Source organism: Balaenoptera ricei, chromosome 10 (genome assembly GCF_028023285.1).
Source record: "Balaenoptera ricei isolate mBalRic1 chromosome 10, mBalRic1.hap2, whole genome shotgun sequence".
Classification (NCBI taxonomy): Eukaryota; Metazoa; Chordata; class Mammalia; order Artiodactyla; family Balaenopteridae; genus Balaenoptera; species Balaenoptera ricei.
In genome coordinates, this window is record NC_082648.1 from 52031864 (window position 1) to 52045422 (window position 13559).

At 35.0% G+C, this 13559-nt stretch overlaps 1 protein-coding gene and 1 pseudogene across 2 annotated transcripts in view; one reads left to right on the forward strand and one right to left on the reverse strand.

Annotated features, from left to right (window-relative positions):
• Positions 1-13559, reverse strand: part of TAFA2 (TAFA chemokine like family member 2) — a 595648-nt gene that overhangs the window by 563259 nt on the left and 18830 nt on the right. The window lies entirely within an intron of this gene.
• LOC132373825 (U6 spliceosomal RNA) lies at positions 6548-6643 on the forward strand (annotated as a pseudogene).

The following is a 13559-nucleotide window of genomic DNA, read 5'->3' on the forward strand; positions in this document are numbered from 1 at the left end:
CACCATGAAATTAATATATATATTCATATTTTCTCCATGAACTGAAAACAGAAGAATTCATATATCCATACTGTGATTGGTTTAAAAATATTAAGAAAGAATCTCACTTATAATAACAATAAAAAAAGGATAAAACAGCTAAGATTTTATTAAGTAAAAAGTATGTGACATTTATATAAAGACTTTTAAAATAATATTAAAGGACACAAAAGAAGACTTAAACAAATGAAGAAGCATACCATATTCTTGGTTAGAAAGACTCAACATTATTAAGATATAAATTCTCCTTAAATTAATCTATAAATTCAGTGCAATCCCAATAAGAATATTAACAGGACAGCTACACATAAAAGATGGTTGACAGAGGTGGGGGATGGGGAGTGGGCAAAATGAGTGAAGGGAGTCAAAGATACAAACTTTCAATTATAAAACAAATTAAGTCACGGGATGTACTGTACAACATGGTGACTATAGTTAATAATATTGTATTGCAATTTGAAAGTTGCTGAGTTAATCTTAAAAGTTCTCACTACAAGAAAAAAAATTCTGTAACTATGTATGGTTGACGAATGTTGACTAGAATCATTGTGCTGATCATTTTGCAATATATACAAATATCAAACAATTATGTTGTACATCTGAAACTAAAATAATGTTGTATGTCAATTATATCTCAATTTTAAAAAATACTAACAGGATTCTTCCATTAGCAAGCTGATTCTAAATTTTATATATAAAACATAAACAAATAATATGTGATCAAATGCTTTCTGACAAGGGTACCAAGACCATAATCAGGAAAAGACAGTCTTTTCAACAAGTGGTATTGGAAGAACTGGATATCCACACACAAAAAGTTGGACTCTCACCTTACACCACATACAAAAACTAACTCAAAATGGATTAAGACCCAAGCGAAAGAGCTAAAACTATAAAATCTTTAGAAGAAAACATAGGGGGAAACCTTCATGACGTTGGATTTGACAATGGGTTTCTTGGATATGGCACCAAAAACACAGGTAACAAAAGAAAAAAAAAAGATAAAGTGGACTTCATCAAAACTGTAAAATTTGTGGAGCAAAGGACACTATCAACAGAGTGAAAAGGGAATGCAAAATGATGCAGCCACTGTCAAAAACAGTATAGTTGTTCCTCAAAAAGATGAAATAGAGTTACCATACGATTTAGTAATTCCACTACTGGGTATATACCCAACAGAGATGAAAGCGGGGACTCAGACAGGTATTTGTACACCCATGTTCATGCAGCATTATTCACAATAGCCAAAAGGTAAAAGCAACCCAAGTGTCTATCAACAGATGAATGGAACAGATGAATATATATGACAATAATAATGTATCATTATATATTACTCAGCCTTTAAAAAGGAAAGAAATTCTGACACATGCTACAAAATATTTGAATCTTAAGGGCATTATGCTAAGTGAAATAAGCCAGAAACAAAAAGACAAATATTATATGATTCCACCTACATGTGATACTTAGAGTAGTCAAATTATAGAGACAGAAAGTAGAATCATGATTGCCAGCAACTGAGAGAAGGGAGGAATGGAGAGTTATTGTTTAATGAGTACAAAGTTTCAGTTTGGGAAGATTCCTGGAGGTGGATGGTGTTGATGGTTGCACAGCAATGGAAATGTGCTTAGCTTCACTATATTATACACTTAAAAATGGTCAGAATAGTGATTTTTATGTTATGTACATTTTACCACAATTTTTAAACAAAAATTTAAGTTTAAAAAATAAGTAATAGCCAATACATTTCTGAAAAAGAGTATTTAAAAAAGTAGCCAACCAGTTAATGAAAACAGTGTGGTATAGCATAATAATAAACCAACACACAGAAGAAATAGACTAGAGTGTCCAGAAACAGATAAAATAAAATGAGAATTTAAATGTTTTGAGTCATGAAGGGGAGTTCCCTGATGGTCCAGTGGTTAGGATTCGGCTCTTTCACTGCCGTGGCCCAGGTTCAGTCCCTGGTCAGGGAACTGAGATCCCCACAAGCCACACCGAGTGGACAAAGAAAAAAAAAAGGTAAATGTTTTGAGTAATTAAGAGAAAGATGATTACTTAATAAATGCTATTGGAGTAGCCTTATGGAAAATAACAAAATTTGATTCATATTTCCCATTTTAAAATAAGAAAAATTCCAGATTGATCAAAGACTCAAATATTAATAGATTATAAAGGAGCTAGAAGAAACCATGTGAAAAAAAATTTACGATCTTGAAATAAGGAAATTCTTTCTAAGTATGCTTCCAAACGAAAAGCCATAAAAGAAAAAACTATTTGACTACAATTAATTTTTATAACAATTACATGGAAAACCCACTAAAGTTTTTTTAAAAAGAGCAAAGCTGGAAATAACCTGCAATTTATTCATTGACAAATGATTAATTTCCCTTATATAGTAAAAGTGTCTCCAAATCAGCATTATAGAGAAAAATATGGAAAATGTGGAAAAATCTAGAGACATTTCATGGGTTCTTGGTCACATGAAAAGATGCTCCAACTTTCTCACAGGAAGAGAAACATATATAAAGATACACTGAAATATCAATTTTCACCTATAACTTTGGCAAAGATTCAAAAGTTTAATATCACACTCTTGACAAGAGCGTAGAGAAGCGGGCATTTTTATTCATTACCGGTTGGTGTGTAAATGAGTTTAAAATCTGTAGAAGACAAGTTGGCAATATTTAACAAAACTTCCAAGGTTCCTGCATTTTGACCCAGCAATCCCACTTCTAACAACTGAGCCTACAGGTAGTCTCATCCAACCAACATACACCCTATTCCCAAACAACATATTTAGATTTTGTTCCCTAGGCTATGCTTATTGCCTTTGAGAAGTTTACTTTGCTGGCTCTAAGATATTCTCAGATAATGTTGTGTTCTCTCTGCTTCCTCCTACGACTACTTTTGCTTAATTTTTAAAGCCTTCATCATCATTTCCACCTATCTGGTGGATTGCGGTTTTAACTGTCTCCTGGTTTGTGTTCTTTTATTTTCTCATTCTCCTTGCTGCTTTCAGATGATTTTTAGTAAGAGAAAAGGAAAATGCCAACTACATATGACACCATCTTCAAACCAGAAGTCCTCCTGGGTCCTTGAATTCTCTAATCCCTTGGCTTCTGAAATTTGACTCCCTCCTGCTTTTCCTTTTCCTGTCTGACCTATCCTCCTCATTCACCTTCATAAATTCTTCTTCCTATGACATCCCTTAAATGTTATTGAGTTTTAGAATGCCATTCTTGGTCCACATCTTTCTCTTGACATACTCTTCTGAAGCAATCCCATCTATTCTCTGGGCCTTAGCTACTACCATCAGTATCTTACTCTCCCCTCCCCCAAATCTTTAGCATTGACCCCCATCTTCAGACTTTTACATCAATTCACCTTGTATTATTTAAGTCCTTCAAACAATGAATATCTAAAACGCACCAGGTAAAGGCTGACTGACTCAAGCAATTTGAATTTACAAGTACTGTTGCTTTGATATATTGCACTATAATTTCCTGTTTCCTATGTTGTAATTTTTTAGTCAGCAAATACTACTTAATTGGCTCTCTAATTATTGGGCCTAGAAATATACAATAATTAAGGTGGCTCTCTTTTCAGAGTTGTTTTCTGACATAGAAAATCAGAAATTGTAAACTTAGGTAAAACTTTGAAGATGTGTATATTACTTATCTCTGTGTTAGAAACATTATAGCTAGCCAGACTTTTAGTTCTTTAAACCATACACTCAAACATGGAAGAAATAATCATTAATCCTGACCTGCCACTGAATTTGCCCTCATTTTCACATCCCACAGACTGCTAATCTCAGTTTTCTCAGTTAAAAAAAACGCACCTCATCAAAGGTGAATTATTCAATGTTACAAATGTTTATTGAGTACCCACTTAAATGAAATCCCTTGTGCTAGATGCTTTGAAAGATGTAAAAATGAATAGAGGCTCAATCGTTTCAGAGATTTACAGTCTAGAGATGACAAAAACAAATAACAAGTGTCATTCCTCCGTGTGCAAGAATATAATATGTGCCAGAAGAAGTGTACAAATAAAGAGCTACTGAGGATCACTGGGGGAAGAAATAATATCTGGATAGGGGAATGGAGGGTGAGGAAGGTCAGGAAGAGTTTGAGGTGGACCTTGAGATGACCAGAAACAATGAGTAGAGTTTTGCTACAGAAAAGCCTGAGGGCAGAAGAGAAAAGGGGTGGTGAGGACATTCCAGACCAGTGGTTTTTAATCTTAACTGCATACTAGCTCACTAGGAGGATATTTAATTCTCAACACCTCTCCTGACACACACACAAGCCAACGTTAAGCACCATTATTTTATGAGGAGAGAATAGCATGTGTCCTGCATAACAAGAAGATATGAAAGGTAGATATATTCTGGGAAACTGAAGGACCCATTTTTGTTTAAACATGAGGTACATGTAAGAAAGTGATAAAAGATAATCTTGTAAGGTTAGACTGGGGTCAGATCATGCAGCAAACTTGCCTCACATTGGTACTTCTCCTGTAAACACTTAAGATGGTTCAGAGATACAAATGTCTCCTATTTTCATCAGAGATAAAGTCTGAGTTTCATTTTTCTCTTCTCTTTTTTTTGAAGGAATTTTCAAAAGGAGGACTCAGAAATATCTTTGCCACCTTGAAAAGGGGCTACCCTTTCCTTTCTTTTTTTACTCTCAATTTAATTTTCTAACATTAAGTCCTTATCCTGGCTGATAGAGAAGCTTTATCTAGTTCTTTCAGTTAATTTCAGTCTAATTTACCGATCTCTCAGTGGCGTTCCTAATTTGGTTCCAGCAACTGCTGCCACAATAGTTATTGGGTATGTGGAAGTCTAACTTCTGCGTCCTCTGAAGAAGCAGTATACCATAGTAGAAGGAACAGAAGACGTTTCTGACTGCTTCCCCATTTGGAAATTATCTCAAACAACAAGAAAAAGAAACAGAAACACAACATTTTTGCCTAAACTGGGAGAAGCAAAGATAAGCAAGCTGCCTTAGCCCTCAGAACCCTAGAATGGCTCAAGAGTTGGAGGCAGTGATGCAGAGAAGGGGCTGAAAACACAGAGATTGCTTGTAAGACTGTACAGCTTGTAATGAAACTCCCAAGTTCTCATCCTCAAAGAAGCCAGGCAACTTCCCCAATCCCTGCAGGGAAACAGTGTTTGTCCTCTGGAAATACAGAGAGGTCCCAGTTTGAAGATGACCAGGCATAGATGAAAAGGTGGTGAAAAGACTTCTTACTGAGCAGTAGGACCCTTCTCCTCTTTCCTCCTTTTGGCTCCAGAAAGAAGATAGAAGGAAAGCAAACAAAATTCCAAAAATGGTGACGAAAGAAAGTTCCAAGATAACAGTGAACATCAAAGCTGAGAATGCAACCAATTCAGATTGTCAGGACATCAGATATGTCCAGTGTTGATGTTTCCAGGGGGGGAAATAGAACAAATAAATTGTCCTAAAGTTTAGACCTGATGAAAATTATATTGAGATATATTTTATGGCAGTTTTGGAACTATGGGAAAACTTTATTCAAATTTTCAAAGAAAAATAATGAATGAAGATAAAAAATCAAGCAATTATCAACTTCAGAAAAAAGAACAAGATAGGAAATAAAAGCATAGTCTAATGTTTGGCTCAACAGTGATGAATATTTACGTAGTCAAAAGATGCTGACACAATTAGAGATTTAATAAGCAAAAACTGAGATACAAAATTATATAGAAAAATAGAAGGAAGGAACAAGAAGCTATGAATGAGCTAAAGCCTTTATGTTCCGAAGCAAGAAGACAACAGATGTTTACGATTAATAATCAAGTGATGGCAGTACGTGCGTATTGTATATAAATGGAGGTAAATATCAGAATAAACTTTTAAAACAGTTGCAAGTGGTGGCTTCCAGGGAGAAGAATGAGAGAAGGTAGAAAATGGGACTACAATTTTTTATGCTATACTTTTATGCTATACTCTACAATTTTTATGCTATACTCTGAATTTTTAACTATTTAGGTATAATACTTTGGCAAAAAGTAAATAAAGGACATGGGGTTAACATGGACATACTGTAAAACTCAACATTCCTACTTTTAGATACATACTCTAGAGAAACTCTCACACATTTATAAGAGGGTACGTATGCAAAATATTGACCAAAACTGAAATGTCTATCGGAAGGAAAATAACTAACTAAAATATGGTATATTTAAGTGATAGAATATCATACAGCAAGTAAAAGCAACCCACTAATTTTATATATATATATATATATATATATATATATATATATATATACACACACACACACACACACACAAACATATATACATAATTAGTGGATTAAAAAAAACAATGCTGTCAGAAAAAAAAAGCAGTTGCAGTATAATTTATACAGGATGAATTCATTTAAGTAAAGTCTAAAACATAAAACAATACTCTAAATTTTATCTGAATATATTTTTATGTGTGTAAAGGCATAAAATTTGAATGAAAAGATACATCGAGCGCTTGCTTCAGCAGCACATATATTAAAATTGGAACAATACAGAGAAGATTAGCCTGGCTAAGTTGCTAGAGCTGTTGAAGCCACCAAACTTTTTGTGATACACAAACAAGCAGGAAGTGGGCAGTTGAATTCACCTACCTGCATCCTTATCTCATTTATATCCTTAGCACTGCTTATTAACTGAGTTTGTGGTACACCAACATAAAAGCCTTGAACCAAGTCCAAGTTGTGATTTTCACCTATCTTCAAACTAAAATTAAAGCTTTGTGTTCCAGTCTAAGATACAGAGAAATAAATATAGAGAGACATTTAAAACAAGAAAGAAAGAAAAGACACATTGAATTTATAGGGAAAGAGGAAGGAAATGGGACTAGATTGGGCAGACAAAGACTCCAACTTATCCTTAATGTTTTAGTCACTATATTATAAAAAGATAAAGCAAATATGACAAAATGTTAACTACTGAGGATTCTTTATGGTCATTTTCTAGTGTATGTTTTATTACTTTGTGTAATTTCCTATATTTTTAAAATATTTCAAATTTTAAAATTTAATTGCACAAATTTTAAAATTTAACATCACACACACCTAGCCTTATACATGTATAAGATTAAAAAGCAAAGTCTTCTTAGTCCAGGAAACACAGTACTTTGATTGGAGTAAAGTTCACATAGATTGAAATTCACATACCTTATGTGAATGTAATCTGTAATAACCAACCAACTTGTAAAACTCTAATCAAACACCTATTATTTAAAAATAAGCACATTTCTTCCCCAAAGCTAGATTCACTTAAAAGTCTTTTTAGATGAGTCACTGACCTGAAAAGTAGATAATAAATATGTTTTACATAAAATTGTGTTGAAAACTACAGGCAAAATTATTGATTTTAAGCTAAGTTATTAAGATTTTTAAATATTAAGATACTCAAGATATTAAGAAAATGAAAACATCCTTAGTTATGAAAGAATTACATAGTAAGAGGATATTATATAGGATATATCCAGGATATCAATTTTCCATTACGTATTTTCATATAGAGACTACATTTGAATGCCAAGCTTCTCCACTTAGTAATAATGCTGATAAAGGAAGCCTGGCAGGAAAATGCTTTAGTACTTATGATGCTGGACCTGCAATGTAGCACTAGCAAATTTGGCTTTAAGAACTGCCTACTTATGTATTTATAGATGCATATAATGTACCTTTAGGCTGGAATCGAGCCCCATAGCCGTTCCAGTTTATCAAGTAAATGAAGTAATTTTTATAAAACATTATGCAGTCGATTAAACCAAGCAACAATATATACTCATGATTATTTGTAAAGGCTATCATTTATGGACTGATTTTTTGTTTTATTGTGTGGTTAAATGCCAGGGACTTGAACCAGCAAAAACTAACTACATGGTATAAACCCAGAAAACTAAGATGATGGCTCAGCAGCAATCTTCTCTTAACGATTACAGCTATTAGTTAACATTCATTGCATACTGGCATCATTCTTCTCATTTTATAAAATATCCCTGTCTTTTCAAAGGGCCAGATTTTGGCTTTTTTTGATCCCTCTTTTTGTTTCTATTTTCTATTTTATTAATTTCTGTGATTTTTTCTGTTGTACTTTTTCAATATTTTAAAATGAAATTTTAGCTCACTAGCTTTTATTTTTTCTTATTTATGCATTTAGACCTTTCATGTCACTCTTGGTTCTGTTTTACCACCAGACTATTCTCACTGTTATTCCTTTATAAATGTTATATAATTTCCAATTTGATTTATTTTAACCATGAACCATTTAGTTTTCAAACACATAGTATTTGGGGCCATCTTTTTCTTTAGATTTCTGATTTTGTTCAGAAAAGGAGCTATTTATGACATGGATTGTTTGACATTTTTTGAAATCTTCTTTATGGCTTTGTACTGCTTGATTTCCGTAAACGTTTTACCCATGTTTGAAATAATCTGTATTCTCTAAATGTTGGCCAGAAGAGTCTATATATGATTATTAGATCAAGCATATTGCTTATGTTGTCCTAATATTCTCTATCTTTATTGATTTTTGCTTGATCCATCAGCTTTTTTTATTTTTAATATTTATTTATTTATTTTGACTGTGCTGGGTCTTAGTTGCGGCATTTGGGATCTTTTAAAAGAGTTTCTCAATTTCTACCTACAATTCTTTAGACTTTCTGCTTTATATGTTTTGAGGTCATGCCTCTAGATACGAAAAGATTCAAGATGTTACACTTTCCTTATAAGCTGTTATTTTTATCATTAAATAGTGACTTTTTTCCTAATAGGTTATTTTCTTTTTTGCCTCATAGTCTATATTGATAGAAATTTGATTGATAATAGATGGTAAGACAACTCAAAATAGGTTTTGATCTACCAGCAAAACCAACTTTCTTTGGTATTCTCCTGGCATATTATTTTCGATCATTTTATATTCAACATTTCTGTATGTCTTCATGTTTTTGGTACCTCATAAATTGCTTAAGGCTGTTTTATTTTTTAAATAGGTATAAAACCTCTGGTTTTTAACAAGTCCAATCACTCATATTTACTGTGATTATATTTGGCCTTATTTCTACTATCATAAATATGCTATGCTTTCTATATGCTATGCTTTCCATTGCTGCTTCTTTTAGTTTTTCCCTGTTGGTTATTCTTGCTGCTGTCATTGCTGTTCCCCTTCTAATGGATTGGCTTAATTTACTGTCTTATTTTTTTTTCCTTTTTGTAACAGTTACCCTTAAATTTTTAACATACTTTCTTAAAATGGCCTAAAGTTAATTGATACTGCTACACTTAGACCATTTATTGTATTTGTTAAAATTATTTCCTTTCAACTTCTTTGTTTTAACTTTTAATTGTAAAATATGCAAAACAAAATTACTGTCACAACCATTTTTAAGTGTACAGTTCAGTAGTGTTAATTATATTCACATTGTTATGCACCCAATCTCCAGAACTCTTTTCACCTTGCAAAACTGAAACTTTATACCCATTAAACAACAGTCCCCTCCATTCCTCTCTTTCTCCAGCCCTTTATAACCACCATTACATTTTCTGTCTCTATGAATTTGACTACTCCAGGGACCTTGTGTAAATGGAATCCTATAGTATTTGTTTTTTTGTGACTGGCTTATTTCACTCAGCATGATGTCCTCAAGAGTCATTCATACAACAACTTTTTTTTTTTTAAATATTTAATTTAATTTTACTTTTGGCTGCATTGGGTCTTCGTTACTGTGCACGGGCTTTCTCTAGTTGCGGCGAGCAGGGGCTACTCTTCGTTGTGGTGCGCAAGCTTCTCCTTGCAGTGGCTTCTCTTGTTGCAGAGCACAGGCTCTAGGGGCACTGGCTTCAGTAGTTGTGGCATGCAGGCTCAGTAGTCGTGGCTCATGGGCTCTAGAGCACAGGCTCAGTAGTTGTGGTGCATGGGCTTAGTTGCTCCGCGGCATGTGGGATCTTCCCGGACCAGGGATCGAACCTGTGTCCCCTGGATTTGCAGGAGGATTCTTATCCATTGCACCACCAGGGAAGTCCATACAACTACTTTTTAAAACACCCCTCCTTCAAAATCAGTCTAATCAATGGTTATGTGTATTTATTTCCTCGTTCATAATGGCTTCTTACATTCATTTCTAAATTCAATTTTCATCTTCCTGAAGTACATTGCGTGAGAAGCTGTGAGAAGGTCAGTGTGCTGTAAACTCAATCTTTTCCTAAAAATGTCTTTATTTCCCTTCATCTTGAATAATTTAACTGCATACAGAATTTTAAGCTGATAGTAATGTTCCCCTCAGCACTTTGAAGATACTTTCCCAATGTCTTCTTGCATACACTGTAACTGATGAGAAGTTTTCTATCTAAATGGCATTTCTTTAATAGGGAACTGTCTTTTCTCTTAGTATTTAAGATTTTCTCTGAGATTCATATTTTTATGCCCATGAAAATGGGTCTAGGTATTTATAGGTATGAATATATATGTATGGATTTATTTTTAGTTTTCTTATCAAACATTTTAATTTCTGTACATATAGGTATGTGTTTGTGTATCTTTAGAGAGAGAAAGAGTGTGTGTGTGTGTGTGTGTGTGTGTGTGTGTGTGTGTGTACAGAGAAAGAGAGAGAGTTGTTTTTGTTTAGTTTTACTTGCATCAAGTTCATTTTAATTTTTGAATCTGAAGACTTTGTTTTTTATTCTGGAAAAACATCATAGGCATTTTCTCTTTGAATATTGCTTATTTTTCATTCTGGAACTCGTATTAGACATATGTTGGGTTTTATCCATTCTCCATTAAATTATTGTTCTTTCATGTTGTCCATACTTTATCTCTCTATTCTGCATTCTGGTAATATAGTAGATAGAGGATTTTTCAGCAAATGATCACTCCCTTTCCCTTGCCCCACAGGAGGAATACACTTTTCTACTACTAATGTGGGCTTGCACAGTTGGTCTTGTTTCTTGGTCTCTTGCTTTTTGCATGAGAACAGGGCTAGCTTCTGGCTTGAGGAAGATGAGATATGTGTGAAGCAGACTTAGACCCAACTTGCAGCTTAGAGACCAGCTGAGTCCTGCCAAGATCAGCCAAACTCCATCCAACCCACAAATGTATAAGAAATATATGTAGATTATTGTGTGACTAGGATCTGGAGTGTTTTGAAAGGCATAAAAATTTGACTGATACAGAATTTGGTATTTAAAGTGCTGCTGTAACAAAAACCTAAGTTGTGTAGCACTGGCCTTGGGAATGGGCAGCAGGCAATGATGTACTTGTCATAGGAGAGTGGAAAAATGGCAGCAGTGTTATGTAGTGGAAAAACGTTTGGGAAAATTGTCACCTGCAAAAACATGGAAGGCAGAACATGTACTTAATAAACTTGTGAAGTTAGGTGAGATGATTTCAAAGCAGGATGTTAAAAAGTGGGCTGCTGCTAGCTGTACTTGAAAAGGCATAATAAAGAGATGAACTGAAAAAAGACCTGCCTGAATTATAGTTGAGAAAAAATATACAGTCCAGAAATTCTGAAACTTGCAGGGTTAAAAATGAAACTGTTTATCACCAAATTCCAACTTCAGAGAAAAAGCAAGTCTAGGCTACTACCAGTAATACTTGACCTCAGGGTAAAGACAAAATCAAGGGTGTAACTGCAACACCCTTTGTTAAAACCTCAGAAAAGATAAAGGTGGCATTGCCGGTCAAAGTGCCATGAAAGTCAGCTCTGACATGGAGATTAGCCTGCAAAGAAGTGCTCTCAGGATCAAAACCTGTGGAAGAAAGAAAGCAAGCAAGATTGAGCAGAGAAAGAAATTGGGCTATAATGCATTTACAAAAAGACTTCAATCCACTGAAACTAAATGGCTCCTCTGAGTTGTTCCAAACTGAGGCATTGAGGCCACACCTTTATAACCCCATATCAACTAGTCATTACACACTAGATGCCCCCTGGAATGGAGCATCTCCTAGGCATGGTGGTCCGTTGTTTGATATATTATAAAAGATCCTATGCCATGAGATCAAACCCTCTGTAAGCCCTTTGATGGTGGAGATGGTGGAGATACTGCTGGCAGGAAAGGAAAATTCATGCATGTAATATCAGTTGTAATCAAGATGAATCATTGCCTTTTCCAGAATCAGGGTCCAATGTACTTAACTTGCCACCATTTGTTTCTCCTCTAGGGATGATTCCATATTACAGGCTCAGCATTGGTCTCTGTTCCCAGCAAGTTGGACATTTGGCAGCAGTAACAGCTAGCTCAGTCTTGATAAATAGGAACTGTGCTGTGGGCCCCTTGTATAGCCACCATCCCTGCCCCTGTGGCTATGACATTCACGTGCTCATTGTTCCACCTCTGGGGATAGAGGCTATTTGATGCCAACTGTTGGAGTCATTCAGTCTATTTGTTCAATACTTCCTCTGTGGTGTATGCTTTATGGTTGGTGCTCACATATAATACAAAACTCTTGACACGTTTGCCCATCTCCTTAGGTCCATCCATTTAACTTTTCCTCAGGCTTCCTGGCCCTCAGTCTAACAATAGCTCTCCTTGCAGGCCCCTGAACAAACTTGTCTTTCCATGCAAAGTCGATGACCAGGTGTACCACCCAAAGTTCTGCTCACTGGGAGAATTTCTCCGCTTTCTTTTAAGCCCACCCAAGAAAGGATCTGTAGTGCAGACACGATCCTTTTCTTGGCTTGGACCCACATACTGAGCTAAATCATTCATAAATAAACCTCAACTTTTTCCTTTTATCGTAAACTAATCATTAGGTATCAATCATGCAGCCATAGAGATGAGCTTAAATAGACAGTGTCTACTACAGATGTTATCTACTAAATCTTTTCACCCGGATAAAAGGGATCTAAAGAAATAAAGGATATGGTCCCACAAAACCTTGACGGTACCCAAAATATCTCTAATTAAGTCTATAAAGTAGGATGACCATATCTCAAAGAGAATTGTGGAGCATTTTGGTATGTAGCATTGACTGGAATCAATACATAGAAAATCCATGACTGTTTTTGAAAGCTATTCTAGCCAAAGCACCACAGGCCTGAATTAAAAGAAACTGAGACTTTTCAAATATAAAAAGAACTTTGGGCCCCAACTTTCTATAGGCAGGGACCAGACCATGACAGCATCTTAGCTACAAGGAAAAGCCCTCTTCAGAAGTGGCTAAGGAGGATGATAAAAAAAAAATAAAGATCCTTCCTCCCCACAAGAGGACAGAGCAAAGAGCCATGAAGAAGCACAGATGGGACTAGGACTAGAGATGGAACTCTAGTTCCAAGAGACGGAACTAGGACTTCATCAAGGAACATCCCAGACCCCCAAGGTGGAGGTACTTGGAAATATTTGTCTAGCAAGATTTCAAAATTGGTATGAGCCAGTGACTCCTATCTGTATCTCATTCTTCTCCTTTTCAAATGGAAGTGTCTATTATAGTTATCCTGTCCTCGTTCCACCATCATATGTTGAATGTATGAGAGCAGATACCTTATCCT